We start from the raw sequence: 16085 nt of genomic DNA on the forward strand, positions 1-16085 counted from the left end.
GAAAGTGGAACGTATCAGGAATGTAACACCATATAAATAGGTAAAGAACATATCTTGTTAAATAAACAGGAAGTAAAATAAATCACTGGGAATCAATGGTACTTCTCAAAGGTATTCTCAACCTTTGTGTGAAAGAGTAGAAATATTCTTAAGTACCACAGGACCACATTAAACATCTAGAAAAATCATTGAGGATATTCCCGACACTTTAACTGGATTGTGTATTGAGTCCACATCTTGTAAGTTACTGTTTGCTTCAGAAAATTGCTAAATTGACTTTTCCTGTTAAGGGGTTCACCAGTAACAGATGAGACACAATCACAGACAAGCATCCAATCAAGAATGAAGCTGTTTTACACTTGGAGAGCTGCATAGTCAAACCATCAGTCCTCAGGGAAATGAAATTTAGACATCACAAATGTGTTAGAAGTCAATGAATGTAGATTCCTAAAAATTCTGGGTCAGGTCTTTTCAGTGTTTTGTCTTATTTTTTTTTTTTTCTCTCTACACGGGATCCAGGCCTGAAAGATAATGGGATACTTGCAGTGGCCCCACTGATACAGCTGAGCCAATAGCTTGCAGCTGACAAGACTTTAAATCCTTTCTATGTATGTGAAGGAATTACCTTGCTCATCAGCAGCCACAGGTGGATGACAAACAGCACTTATTTAACAGAACCCAGCAGCTCTATTTTGCTGGTTTGATAACAACAGTGAAAGGTAGTTTCTCCAACTGAACAAACAGGGTACCTGTAGGTATTGCTAAAATAGAATTTAACAAGTGTAGCAGGTTGGGTATACCTTGAACTTGTAAGTGTGAGTTATTGCTGTGATGGTATGTCCCTTTGAATGGGGCTTTTGAAACAGTGCACTTGCTTAGGAACTTTGGAGAGTAATCATCGTAGTGGTTTCTATCATAGCTTTGGCAAAATTGTGATCTGGTTTAATTAAATGCCTCTCAAGATATGGCTGCGTATTGTGGATAAAAATGTTTGCAGTACCCTTTGTCATTTTGCAAACTAAGGCAGTCTAAAGCATTCTTTAAACCCTCTGAGGAAGAGTAAGTAGCCACAAAGTAAGGGAAGAAAATTTGTTATGGTTTGAAGTGAACATATTAAGAGGTTAAAAACAAAGAATTGGGATGGATGGCTGGGAAGACAGCAAGAATTAAGGTAAGCTTGCCATGAGATGTTTGAAATGGTAGCATACTATGGAGTTACCTGCAAATAAACATTTGCTAATAATAATAATAATGATAAAGTAATAGCACATTCTGTAACTGAAATCTCTTAAAATGCTGAATTGAATATTATAATTTGTTTACTGTGTATTATAACATGATTTATGTCAGCCTGTATATGTAATAAGATAGTGTAAGAGATAAAATTATTAGATAGAAGCAAGCTTTCACCAGATTTTACTAATGGAATCAAAACTGTGAAGTGTTTACTAATTACTTCTTAATCTTTCTCTACCCCGGTGACCAGAAGCAACCCGGGGTGCAAATGAAGACAAATTTGGAATAAGTAAGTGAAATCAGTAAGACTTCCTATAGTCCCTAATCATCAGTAGGATATCACTGACCTGTCGCTCTGTTTGGGTGAAGGGAGGTGTCTTACAAGAACTGGATAACTGGCTAATAAATCTAACATTTGTGATTTCACAAATCAGAATAAAAGTAATTGATACCTTGCTTCAGGGCATTGCTGTTTTACTTCTGAAGCATTAGGCATTGGTTATAGTTGGAGGAAATTCAAAGGCACCACTGGGCTAATAGTGCGGTTATGGCAAAGTGACATGAATAGTTTTTATGTGAATTTATTGCTCTTAAAGGTGCTGGCTTGACTGACATAATATAGACCAACTTCACTTTTAGACATACAGCTTCCAAACATGAAAAAGTAGTTCGGTTACTGTACAGCTAAAAGATAATTATTCCCAATAGAGAAAAATTACTGCTCTTTCTCCTTGAGATTAAATGTCATTTGTTGAAAATTTTAAAGATTGTTTTCGTCAGTCTGATTTTTAATTCTCAGCTAATACTGACTGAATTCAGTGGGGTTGTGTGGCCTAAATCAGTAAGTTTGTGCTCGAAACTACCAGGGTGATTGACCTTGGTTAGGATTGTTGGGCGAGAACAGAGGTGATGGAGATGCCTTTTTTTTTTTTTTGGTGAGACGGAACATCCTATGTTTGTGAATAAGCACTTTGTTACAAACCTTTTTTTTTTTTCCTTTTTTTCCCTCTCTGAGTTGGCAATGGTGGGGTAACAGGTCTGCATGGAACAGTGGGGACTTCTGCTTGCTTTTCTGCCACAGAGATATTCGTATATATGAGTAATAGCAATAGTCTCTGCGGCTTTTTTTTTTTAACTTGATGTTTTAAATCCTCTAACCACTGTTTTTATTTGTTAATATGCCATGTCACACACATCTCTGCGAATATAGCAATGAGTAATTCTGTTTTTGAGGTCAGAGCTGTTACAGAAGGTGCTGTTTTCCAGGTAAAGGTTCAAGATGCTTTTCAAAGAATTATTGCTCTAATGACTAGCTTTGTAAATATACTAGCATATACAAGTTATGTTATTAATTTCCACACAGTGCCTGTTATGAATATGTAGTTTAAAAAACCTGAGATGAAGAAATTGTATGGCCTTTATGTTTCAAGACCATATTTGTAATTCACTGTACATTCATGCTGATACACAAAGGTGAATTAGTTCCAGACAAAAATGCATCAGTGCTCTATTGAATAGTCAATTATTAAACATATAATGGAATCTGTGGTTATCAAGGCATGCTCAGAATGTGCATGATTTGCCCCAGAATAGAACAGAACCAGTCTATTTCTAAAAAATCCAGGCAAAATTACATTAACATGGGATTGAAATGAGTTATTGCTTCTGCTGTACAATGAATGGGCTTACTTTACTTCATTTACCCTCCCAAGGAGTGAATTTCAGAGTCTTATTATATGTACAAACCTAGAAAAAAAGCAGTAAACAACATTATTTTCATTGCCCTCAAGAAATAATCTATGCAATTTTCAGTGTTCCATTTTGTGGCAAAACAATGTTTTTGAGAACTACACATGAAGGTAAATGTTACAACGTAAATGTCCCGGTAACTGTTCTTGTAGCAATTCAGTTGAATAAAATGAAGAAAATAGTGAATAAGTTATTGCTGAATGATGAGGAAAATCTCATGAATGTCACCTGTGTGAGGCTTTAAGAATTGTTCATTCTCCTAAATCTATAGTAAAGATTTTATTTAGGAAAAAAAAAAAGCCTTTGACAATTGACTGTTGACAGTTGACATTGTCAATGAACTATAAACATTATTCAGACTGTGGCTGTTTATTTTTTTACTGCAATTATATACCGTGATTAATGCATTAGGTCATTGGTCTAGTGCATATTTTTGATTAACATTAGGCAAGCTGCAGATTTATTGCACTATGTTTAAAGGCACCATTTAAATCAACAAAGAGGTGTGTCAGGCTGGCTTTATCACTTCAAGTGGGTTTTAGTAGAACTATTCTCAGCTGCATTAAATGTAATTATGGGTATAGTTAATTGACATATTACTATATATACTTTCATTGTTTATAAAAAAAATATATTTCCTGATCTGTGACTTGCAAAAATACTTCTTACTGACATTTTTTTGCAGCATAAGTAATCATAGTTACTTGCATGCCTAAATAAAAATTGCAAAATCTCTCCTTAGTGAGATTCAACAGGTTGCTGTTAGTTTATTTTGCAAAAAGACCTGGACAGTATGTGAGATGATACTCAGTTGTTACTGACATTTTATGTATATTAAACAGGAAATATGGGTGATGGAGGGCTTTATATGTATAAGTTGGTATATCCAGCAAAAAGAAAAAAGCAGAAACTGTGTAACTGTAAGATATTGCAAGAATTTCTTGGCTAATGAGACTACAAGTGCAAGTTAATTTATCTGTATGAAAGTAGAGGAATTTAGAAGCAGAAGTTCAGAAGTGGAGACTGTCCATACATTGCTTTCTGAGATACTTTTTCTTCTAGAAATATCTGCTAGAATTTGAATGCAAAAATTAGTTCTTTATTCTGCAATCTGTAGTTCATTAGGGTATTCTTGTAAACATGCTAACCCTCACTGCATGATTGTTGTTTTGTGCAAGACGCTGAAGATGGTTATGTGCAAAAAATTCTTAGCAGAGTTACTTGACATGTAAGAACAGAAGGACAATTTGCGAAAGAGGTGGGATAATATTTCTCCATTTCTGCATAAGATGTTTAAATGCATCTCCAAGCTGATAACGTAGGTGGGAACTTTTACTGCAGTAAAACACACAAAGAGAACATGCCATGAGTGTGTAAAAGCTGGTGTATCATGTTTCTCTTCATGATATGAAATACTTAAGTCATGCTTAGCTGTTTAAAATAGCTATCTGAAATAGCATGGTATCTTGTGATAACTTCTTGAAGTTAACTCAAATGGAATAGACTTTAACAAAAGACTTTAACAAAAACTTAGCAAATGACTGTAGTTAAAACTACCAGTCCAAATCCTCAACATATAACGCACCATTAAATCCTAACCCCAAACGCATCAATGTTCTATCAAAGCTCTGAGAAGAAATATCTTTGTTGCTAACCATTCGTTCCACTGGGGATTCTGTAACTGAGGCCTCCAAGTGGGAACTCACCATTAATAGTAATGAACTTCAAGCACCTGTAGTCAAGGCATTTGCTATAACTGTCAGTCAGCTAGGCTTTCACTGATGAGCTCATTTATCCTTCTGCTCCAGTCATTGATCAAGCAACTTCTGATGCCATTTTTTGAGTACCTTGTTGATACCTCAGCAGATGTAATTGCCTGCTATTATGATTCATGCTGTTACTTCTATTGACCTTTCGGTATTGTTTTGCTCTTCCCAAAGAAGAGGGTATTTTGTTAGCTATGGGGCCTTTATGATTAATGATGTGATCAGAGTATGGTGAGAACTGTCTGGAATATGAAACTGTCTTGGTATAAAGGAGGGCTCCTTTACATCAATGATTTTTTTTCTCATATTTTTGTAGCTGCAGGTATAAACCTCAGAATAAATCCATATCTGCCTAGTTGTACTTCAGGCAATGATTGTCTCTTATATTAAAAGCCATTCAGGAGGGAGATATTGTTCAAAAATCTTTCTCGTGGATATTCTCTTGTGTCCTGTGAAAGAAAAGATGCAGTTCCACTTACAAATTCATTAAGTCCTGGAGGAAGTCCTGAGGTAGCTCAGATGTTTGGGAGCAGCGTGTCCTCATGTTGGCCCTAGCTTTGGTACCTCTATTTAGAGGGGAGAGGAAGATGTGACCAGTTACTACTCTCCACCTTAATGTGAAATCTGCCTGATTTTTTATTACCTGTTTGGGTCTTGGGGAAGGTGGTTGTCTGAGTTCTGCCCCTGAACAAAACTTTGTTTCCAGGAGACCCAGAGAGTCTGAAAAGATATCTCAGTGTCCCCTGATTAAACAGTGCAATATTCTAACATAGTGGCTCCAATGACTAGGGGCTACTATTCCTCCTCCTTAGTTCAACTCTCATTTTGCTTGCAACTTGCCCAAGTCTTTTCACTTATCTTTATGTTTTCACCTATCTGCATTACCTGTATTGTTCTTTTCAGGTTCACTTTCTTCCTGCTCTACTGTGCAATTTTACTATTTCCTCTAAAAACTGCTTATGCTAATCTGTGAAATGTTCATAATAAGAAAACGCCTCCAAACATGCAAACACAATGACATGTGGGTTTTTTAATGTAGCAAGACAGACACAAAAATCAGGATTTGCATACTTAGTTTGTCAAAATTATAAGCTAAGGCTTGTGTAAACTAGTAGCTGTTTCAGCAGCAGAAGGAAATTCAGCCCATTTTAAAAGGTATTTCCTAAGTGCTGCTTGAACTAGAAAAGGAGAGAAGGAAAAGGAAGCAACAACTCTGCTGAAAATACTCATAATGTGCAGAGGAGACTAGTTAGCTTGCTTTTTTTCCCCCTTAGGCATTTGTAATACAAATAAACAAAAACCCAAACCAGCAATTCCATTTGTCCCAGCATTCCTTACGCTTTTCCAGGATGCAGTATCTTTACCTTAGCAGAGCTTCAATCCTGTTGTTGGTTCTACATGACTAACCCTTTTACATGAGGGCCACGTCTGCCTCTCTGGATCCTGGTGCCTGCATGGTCAAAGATTGCATAATGTAGTCATGTAACATTACTGTAGTGTCGTTTCTTCATGCTGCTAATGTTATAGAAAAAAGAGAAGAAAAGAATGTACTGAAACAGTTCTTCATCTCTGTCTTCTGTCCTATCCAGACTCTTCTGCAAATTTTCGTTTGAGACTCATGAGTATAAAAAATAGGTTTTGATTTTTGTTGAAGATACAGTAAGTCTGCATCCCTTAGGTACTGCTGAAATTTGGCATTTCATTCCTTCTTATTTTCAGTTTCTCTGTGTTCCTCCCAGTAGTAGTATTTGTTGGTAGTGGAGTAGTGGGGTAGCGGACATCAGCACAGAGCCCTTAGAGTTGCATAAGTGAACAACTTCAGTGCCAGCTGCAGGACTACCAGTGTTTTGGAATCTAATACTGCAAACCCCAGTGGAAACAATGACATTTCTTTGCAAGATAAAAGTTATGAACCTTCAAGGTAAAGCATGGCATTGAATAAAGGACTAGTTAAAAATAAAAATTGCAATTATACATGAGAGGAGCAGTGTCTCTTTGGAGGAAATATTACTTGCATATGCAAAAACATTGAAACATTTGTGTTTTGAACCTCTGATTTTTGTTTATATATACAATACAGACAGTCAAACAACTACAGAAATGGCCAGCCTCTTTCAGAAAGGAAAGAAAATCAGAGTAAAACTGCAGTAAAGAGGAGGGAAAAGAAACCCCAAAACTTTAATATATGTCGACATAGAAATGGAGTGAGTTCAATAGTGCCATATTTAGAATACTCTATTTCTCTGCAATTTGCTAGAAATGGCACAGTGAGGTGAACAGGATTGAAGAAGAAAGAATATGTAATAGCTGATTTAAATCTTTTCACATCTAAAATAAAGCTGCTTAACCCAAGAATGGTTCAACCATCTATGGATATGATATTCCTAGAAAGAGGTATATTAAAGGAAGGTTAGGTTAAAGGAAACATAATTAACATTTATTCTCCTCCAGAGTTTCCTGAGTCCATACATAGTAATGCTGAATTGCAAGCTAGGCAATAAAGGGCTCCTCTTGTAAAGTTTTCTGCAGTGAGGATGCAGGTGCTTGTTATCTCTGAAATTGCTTTATGGAACTGAATTCGCATTTCCTACTAATTTGGCTTCCTTTAAACATGAATAATTTGAATCAAAGCAGTAGTAGGAAAGGTATTTTCTTTTGCCAAGACTTGCAATTCAGTAAGGGTAGTGACAGTGGTAGTGCTTTATTCAAGAAATTAATTTGCCCTTAAGTTAGAATAAGAAATTTTCAAAAGAGATGCTTCAAAAAGCTTAGGTAACCTTTCCTCCTATCAGTCATTGGCACTTGTTACAGAGGAACTGATGATCTTTAAAATATTTATTAGCTTAACATCCGTATTGGCTACGGTCTACGTTTTAGAGAGGAAAAAATGGATACAGATTCTTAAAACTGTCTAGGTAGGTAACCCTAAAATAATCTATAGCGTCTGGATAACTTTTGAAGGCTTGGGTTTGTATGATTTGGCCAAGGTAAAATAGGAAATCTGTGAAATAATAGAAATCCAAATTTGAGTCTCAGGCCAACTCTCTGGGCAATGGACTATCTTATCCTGCCGAACTCCTATAGCTATCGAGTAACAGTTCTTTGTGTGAAGATGACATTCTGAGGCCACCAGTGTCAGTAAAAAATATATTTTTTTCACACTTTCCTCTGAGGTATTTATTTAGTAAACAATATAAATATTTTTGAACAACCTAATGAGAATTTCTTACAGTAATCGAGAAGAAAGATTTTTTTTTTTAATCCCATCTGTAAAAAAGTCTATGTCAGTATGGGCTTAGAAGCAAGAGGGAATCTAAGAAAATATAATGCTGCTATTTTAAAACATGCTCCCATCTTGCCAAAGGAATGGTTAAAATAGTTTTTGACTAACAGATACAGAAGCAAAATATGTAACGCATTAAAGAATAACCGAGTCATGTCATTCCTTTTAGCAGTAATAACAGGCAATGAAATCTTGGTCTATATCATTTAATATTAATCCCTAAGCTGTGCAGTGTGCAATACCTAAAATTAATACTGAAAAAGGAGATAAGCTATGAAAAGTTAAAGCAACTGATAAAAAAAAAAGTAGGAAATCGTACTAAATGTTTGTAAGACGAAGTTTATTGGTAGCTACTTTCTACAAATGTACCCTTCTGCAACTTTATATACTGGCTACCAGACTGAATTGTCTAAAAAATGTAATTTGGTTCATGTATCTGCAAGTGAGAATGAAAGGAAACCCACCAAAAAAAATCAAATATTATGAATGCCTCTTTGTAGAGTCTGTAATGTAATATATGTCTAACTTTGTTAAAATTATGCATCAGTAAAATCCTTGTTAGCATTGAAATTGTGCCAGTAGTGCAGCTTATACAGAAGGTCTAGTGAGTGATCATTTGCTCCTCAGATACACTTACTGGATTAGCATGGAAAGTACTGTATAGTTTGATTTTGATACACTTAGAATAGAATTCTCTTTAGCAATATTTTAAATGAAACATTGGCACCACTAATAAATCCATACAATTGTTACAAAAAGCCCATAACTAAAGAAAATATGAAGTGGGGAAAAGCTAGATTTCACGCACTGGAGAACAGAACAATAATAAGCTGCTTCAGAGAGAAGACTGAATTAATGAGAAACACAGGTGAAAAAATGCATTTACTTTGTAAGGAGGTGATTGTTGTATATGGTGTTTGGCCTCCAATTCAACACAAAATAGAAAAACACACAGCTAACCTTCCTGTTGTGGGTTGCTGTGTTAGCTTCTGTGGGGCTTTGCCCATTATGGATGCCCTTTGGTACTCCAAAATGAAGTCCCATATGGGTCATTTATGTGCTGTTCCTTGATCCAGTTCTAGTGTTTGCATGTGGAATTATGTGATATTCAAGTTAGGTAAAACTACTGTTCCCTGAGCAAGCAGGACAAACATAATGATCCCATTTTTTTGTCATAGATTTGCATTTCACATAGATACTCGTGCAGTTCAGTGTAAGTGCCAGAGCTGGTCTTATTGTATATACAATGGTAACAATATGGAAAAGGGTGGTAAAGTGAGAGGACAAGTTTAATCTGCCCTGAAAATAGAGAAAGCTCTTTAGATACCACCATACTTATAGATACTGTGTTTTTTATTTGATGTGTGGTCTTCTACCATTTCTCCCTCAATCTGCTATCGCCAGCAGTTTTCTTGCACAAGTTACAAATGTACTTCTCCCCATATCATAAATTTCAACAAACAAATAATATGTTGTGCTTCTAATAAATGTGCATGACCATTCTGCTAACAACTTCATATACAGTTGACACTGAAAAGATCCTGTTCCCATAACAAAGAGTTGTCATAAGTGGCACAGTCCTGCCGTAAGGGATGTAGATATAGTTGTCTCTTCCCTTCTTGAGCTGATTAATGTAATTTTCCTCTCTGAATCTGGAGAGCTGGAATATGCTCATTTTCCTGCTTTATTCATCCAGATTCTCACTGACATTTACAAATACAGGTATCCAAAACATTTTAACAAGCTGCATCACTTAGGGAAATTGTTTCCACCTCTTTCCTGTGCATCCAGTCATTTTCAGTTGGAAATACCCCATTTTTACCATTTGTGTTTTACTGTTGCATCTTGCTGAATGTTTGGCTGTTACGAAACCTGCATGAAAACAATTAGCTCAACAAGCTGGGATCAGCTGCTGAATTAAGGAAAATGCACACAGCAGAGTTCCTAGTGCTGTACTGGCATTTTGTCCGATCTTAGATGCAACTGAAGATCTTGTGCTTTAGTCTTAAAGCTTTTGCAAGGTATTTCAAAGGCCATCCCTCAGCAATCTGCTGTAGCAGCTGTGATAAACACAGCTGAGGACCTATGTAGAATAACTACTACAAGAGATGAAGGGGCAAAGTCTAATTATGCTTGAGGTCTATTGCAGGATTTTTAAGTCAGAATTTCTTCACAATGTAATGTTTTGTTCAAGTTATTTCTCACTGAAAACATTCAGATTATCCTGAGAAATGACCCCAAATGTATGAAAGACTGTCATATGCTGGCCTGTGCTTTTTAATAATATATGTGAAATTAAAATACCAGGAATATTTAAAGATAATAGATTCCTACAAAGATAGATGTAAAAATTACCTATTTTAATTCTAAGAAAATTACCATGTTTAGTTACATTTCTCCATTCTAAATTTTGTAGGTATTATTAGAACCAGTTCTTTCTCTAAAGTGGAAAGTAATACTCTTTGGTCTACTCTGACCCATGGGAACTAATATTACTGCTCATTGCACATAAGGAGGACGGACTTCACATCTGTAAAATATTTTTGTCTTCTGCACATAGGAGTTTAAGATTCAGCTTGTCTTTTGGGACCTTTGTTAAGATATTTGCCATGCTCATATTTTTGAAAATATGTATTTTTCTTGATTTCTCTTACACATCAGTATGCCTACCTCTGTCTCCCTGAGAGTTGTGCTCTGAGACTAAATTCCGTCTGATACAGAAGAGATAAAGAAGCAAACAAGACAGTCTCACAAATACATAATGAGATGGCCTACAAAAGCGAGCAGCCCACACTGGAAAATACAAGAAATGTTCCAGTTATACTCCAAAAAATGAAACAAAAAATGTGGCAAATGTCACATTCGCTGCATGTTGTTTTCAGTTCCATAATACAGTGGAGGAAGTTCATGTTCTCTCAGTGGCACCAGTATATTGTTGCAGCTTTGCTCCTCTGATACGGAGGAGCCGGTGCCCTTGCTATTCACTGAGCTAATTGGGGTTTATGGCTGATTTGCATTGCCAGAGTGGCTCGGGCCATTGGAATATGTCAGCAAATCTGATCTTTCATGTTTCTGATGTCAGAATGAATCTCGTGTAATCTCACCTGTATGAAGTTGTCCTGGTACAACTGAAACCAGAAGCTGTTATTTGTTTGGATGTTATTGGTTTTCATTAGTATTGACTGCACAGAGCTATCTGTACAGCTTCTGCTTTTTTAGGGTAATAATAAATATTAACAATAAGCTGTGTAGTTTAATGTACACGTCTCTTACAGGTAGTAAAATACTGCTAAATCAAACTATAGCATTTAGTTTTTAAAAGGTTAACTGAATTTCACTCAAACAGGTTATGTGTTCAGAAGGGAAACTCGCTTCCAAATTAGAGCCTGGGTGCTGTTTACAGCCTGTGTAGCCACTGCAGTACACCCTGCTGCTCACACTTGCTCTGTGGCCCTGTTCTTGCCTGTCCTTCCATCCTATCTCATCACTTTCTTGGGCACAGGTCAGGGACACAGGTCACTAGGCCAGCACAACTGCTGTGACTTCCACCCTTACTGTGTAGAAGCCCTGGCTTTTATTTGCACTTTGTATGTGCCACCTGTGCTATGCCAGGAAGAATTTTTCTCTCTGAACGGCTGGTGGTAGAGAACAGAGTTCCACTTAATGTGAGATCAGGCATTCATTTGCTGCTTTTCACTGTGTTGTGTCAAAATACTTTGAATGAAATGGGTCCCTAGGAATAGGGTATTTCCTTAGGCCTTCTGGTTAGCTAAACACTAGAGGAAGAGGGGCATGCTACAAGCAGAAATATGAGCTGTATGATGTCTGGCAGGTGGAATGGAAGAACATTTATTTTGCTGTGATGGATGATTGGTGTCTCGGATTCAGATCTGCTTTTAGGTTATGTTAGGAATTATTTTTGCATCCCTTGTTTCACTCACTATGAAATCCTACATGGCGCTCTGCCTTTCCTTTAAATCCTTATTCCTGCTGGTCTTTCACTAGTATGATTTTCTTTATTTATAACGTTAAAACTTGATTTTTATATAATGTTATTCATTATTTAATGCTTTTACATAATGATAAGAAATGTGTTACCAGAGAGATGGGAATGCTGAGCTCTAACAGCTACTCATATACTAAATCTAGGTCTGGGTAGAATGGTGGAGTATTTGAGAGCTTAAATTGCACAGCCTGAAGAGGCTAAAGTCATCCGTAAGGGTCCTAGTCCCCACCAGATCTGAGGGACTACATTGGAGCTGACTATGAAATTCTCATTCTTTAAGGCAGGGAAATGGATCCCTGTTGCTAGTCCTACCGGAACACAAACACCTACAGAACACAATGGAAATTTCCCTTCTTTTAGAAGTGGGCCAGAAAAATTCTTATGCTCTGAGACAATGCAAGTAAAGTTTGATGCAGAAAACGTACTCAGGTTAGAAATCAAAATGAAGGTCCTTAGCCATGAAATAGTCTCTGGAGCTATAACAAACCCAGAAATAGATGCCTTTATTTTTATATCACTAAGTAACACATGCCTCATGTTCCTTTTGATAATTGTCGAGGATTTCTGTAGCTCCTGGTTCCTCTGACAGAAAAAAGTTGAAGACCAGATGGGACTGATAGATGCCATCCTCCAAATCACACAGTATAATTCAGCAATAGGAGCTAAATAGTGATAACCCATAAATAGGTGGTTTGTGAAATCACTGTTTTCCAGTTGACACAATACCTATCTTTGCTAGATAACACTTAAAAATTAATCTGTTTGCACCCTAGATTGTTTTGTTTTGTTTTAATATGAAAGTGGAGGAAAATAATATGAAAAGCTGGCAGGACAGATGACTGAATTTCATATAGCTGGATTTAATAAGGCTGAGTAAGAGACTTTGAATCACTGTTCTGATTACTGTTGTCATCTCTCTTCTCTGAGTGTGGGATACAGCAGGATGAGTCTGGCCCCAAATCTTGGGTGGCTATAAGGATCCTAAGCGGTCTCTTCCACTGTCCAGCAGTATATATTTCAACTTCTTATGCTAGCCTGGCTTGGAGTTCTCCCCCAAAGGTATAGGATTTAATCTTCTTTTCACCATGCTGGCCTTTCCCCATACCTCAAGAAAAGCCCCACTTGTTTCCCATTTGAAGAAATCTAAAAAAAAAAAAAAAAAAAGGTACAAATGAGGCAGAGCTAGACATAGAATCATAGAACAGTTTGGGTTGAAAGGGACCTTCACGGGTCATCTAGTCCAACCGCCCTGCAATGAGCAGGGACATCTTCAACTCGATCAGGTTGCTCAGAGCTCTGTCCAACCTGAACTTGAATGTTTCCAGGGATGGGGCATTTACCACCTCTCTGGGCAACCTGTTCCAGTGTTTCTCCCCCCTCATTGTAAAAAATTTCTTCCTTATATCTAGTCTAAATCTACCCATTTTTAGTTTAAAACCATTACCCCTTTTCCTATTGTAACAGGCCCTGCTAAAAAATCTGCCCCCATCTTTCTTATAAGCCTCCTTTAAGTACTGAAAGGCCACAATAAGGTGTCCCCAGAGCCTTCTCTTCTCCAGGCTGAACAACCCCAACTCTCTCAGCCTTTTGTCATAGGGAAAGTCTTCCAGCCTTCTGGTCATTTTTGTGTCTGTCCTCTGGACTTGCTCCGACAGGTCCATGTCTTTCCTGTGCTGAGGGCTCCAGGGTTGGATGCAGTACTCCATCCATGACAATAAAAATGTGTAGAAGAAACTCTTCCACAAACACTGCCTTTTGTGTATTAATTAGAAAAGCAGGGAATTTATTTCATGACTAACTGCTTAAATTTGTTTAGTTTTTTATATAAGGGAGTTTCAGAATGAGGGAATTTGTATTTCATGCGAGGGAGTGAATGAAAGAATATCAGAAAAGCAGCTTGAAGTTCAGGTCAACCAACCCCCTCCTTATTGAACTGTTGAAACTACCTTGTATACACCAGGAGAGGGAGCCCAGCAAGTAGAGCCAAAGTTAACCTGTCTCTCAACATCATACAGAGGACTACAGAGTTAAAAATTCTATTTTCTGTCCGTTTCAGAGCATTTACAGCACGAAACAGGTAGCAAAATGTTTATTTTTTTATGTTCTAGATGAGTTTATGTTAGTGACCTGATCAGAAAGGATAATTTTCTTATTTCAGATGTTGACTTCCCATGGAGACCTGAGACAGCAGTTAATAAAAAGGTAATCTGTTTTAACCCTGCAGAGGCTTTACAGGAAAAGAGTGCTTTCTACATGGATTTGTATGCCTTCCCCTGGCACAATCATGTTTCATTGTTTTGATCAAGTCACCACCTCACAGGGTACACATATGGCATGACTTTCTAACTCAAAATATGTCTGGCAGGACTAAAGGATCTGTGACTGGTGTGTTCATAAAGGTCAAATTGTTCTCATTAGAGAGGAGATAACTGTTCAAAACTCATTATTTTACTGGAAAGGTCTGCTTGTTTCAGGTGCTTCTGGAGCAGTCCTCCTTGCAACTAATGGGTATAGGTATGCTTCTTGGTAGGAATACTAGCTTCACCACCACCCCAATCTGAAGTGCAATCAATTAAGTTTTAATCTGGATGTGCTCTCAAATCTCAAATTTTGCCGTGTATCTTTGCCAAGTTGGTACTAGAACAACTTTTCCAAACCAATATGGAAAATGCTAGATATGCTGATAAAACATTTAAAAGCTTTTTTTAATATTGCTATTTATTTAATTTAGTAGAAGTTGGGGGTTTTATGGCACAGCAGCATGACAGGTCTTATAATGTATGCTCTCAAATTACTAGTAGACTTACATTATAACTTCCAGAGAAATAAAATAAAAAGTAACCAGAACCTGCACTACAAATTAAGTCTCTAAAAGCCTTGCTTTAAAGTTTCTTGCCTTTGAGCCTATGAGATGTATAGCTTCTGTTGGGTTCAGATACAGCCATGCAAGAAGCTTTTTGTTATAATATCAACAGCCTGAATAGATTATCATTATAGATTAAGTCTTGTTATTTAGGCACATGAAAAATGAGTGGAAGTGATGGTGGAAATAAAAGTGCTGTTAAATCCTTCAAATGATGCAGCATATTTAACGTTAATTCCTTGAGGAAAGAATCTATTTACTCTTTAAGTGAATGTTTATTTAAAAGGACCTGGTATTCTTGTGCCTTTTATCTGTCTTTGTGTTGTGTTGTATAGGTGTTTTGTGTTGCCTCATACTATGTGCAGTAAGGGGACAGAAGAGTGTCGCACAAATGTTTGTGTAAGACTAGGTTGTTTGTTAAATCTGTCAGCATCCAAGTAAATTTTTGTATGCAGAGAACAATAGAATAAATGCAAACTAGATAGATCTATTTTTTTAACTTCCTTTCAGACAACAAAGGAATGTAATTTCTTTGGAGGCAGAACAAAACAACACTGGATGTTAATACAGGGAATTGAAAATGAGAAGGTCACCATGTACAGTTTCACATTATGTGTAAAGTGGTTATTGAAAGGGTGTAGCTCTGTTCCCCTTCAGGTCTAGTGATTGTGTGATCACTTGGTGAGGTTGATCACTTAGTTGCTCCTAAGGAAAAGTAGGGGTGGGGTGGGGAAGTGAAGTGATTTCCATCAGATCAATGAAATGATGTGATTCACTGAACCCTGACTGGTCTCATAAATGGGAATTGCAAGGAAGGAAATGGGAAGCTGCCAATGGCAATATGTGCATGGAAGGATGCAGGGATGGAAATGGACAGCTGTTTTGGCAATTGGCTCACAATGTGAAATTATGCCTTCAGTGGAGGGAGTCTCGAAGGAAATGAAGCGGTAGGATTTTGGGTTCTTTCACTCTGAATTCAAATAAAGGAGAAAAAATGGTTGGCGAAGAGAGATGGAGAAAATACAGGGACACTTTTTTTTGGCAGAATCTGTATATAGAGCAGTAGGCGAAAAGATTTCTAGAAGATAGGACTTGAATGGAAGAAGTGATAATCAGTCTGTAGCTCCCGTATTTGCTCTACCTAGATGACTGAGACCTTTCCAGTCACATAATGCAGCTGCA

This window comes from Harpia harpyja, chromosome 12 (assembly GCF_026419915.1).
Source record: "Harpia harpyja isolate bHarHar1 chromosome 12, bHarHar1 primary haplotype, whole genome shotgun sequence".
In the NCBI taxonomy this organism is placed as follows: Eukaryota; Metazoa; Chordata; class Aves; order Accipitriformes; family Accipitridae; genus Harpia; species Harpia harpyja.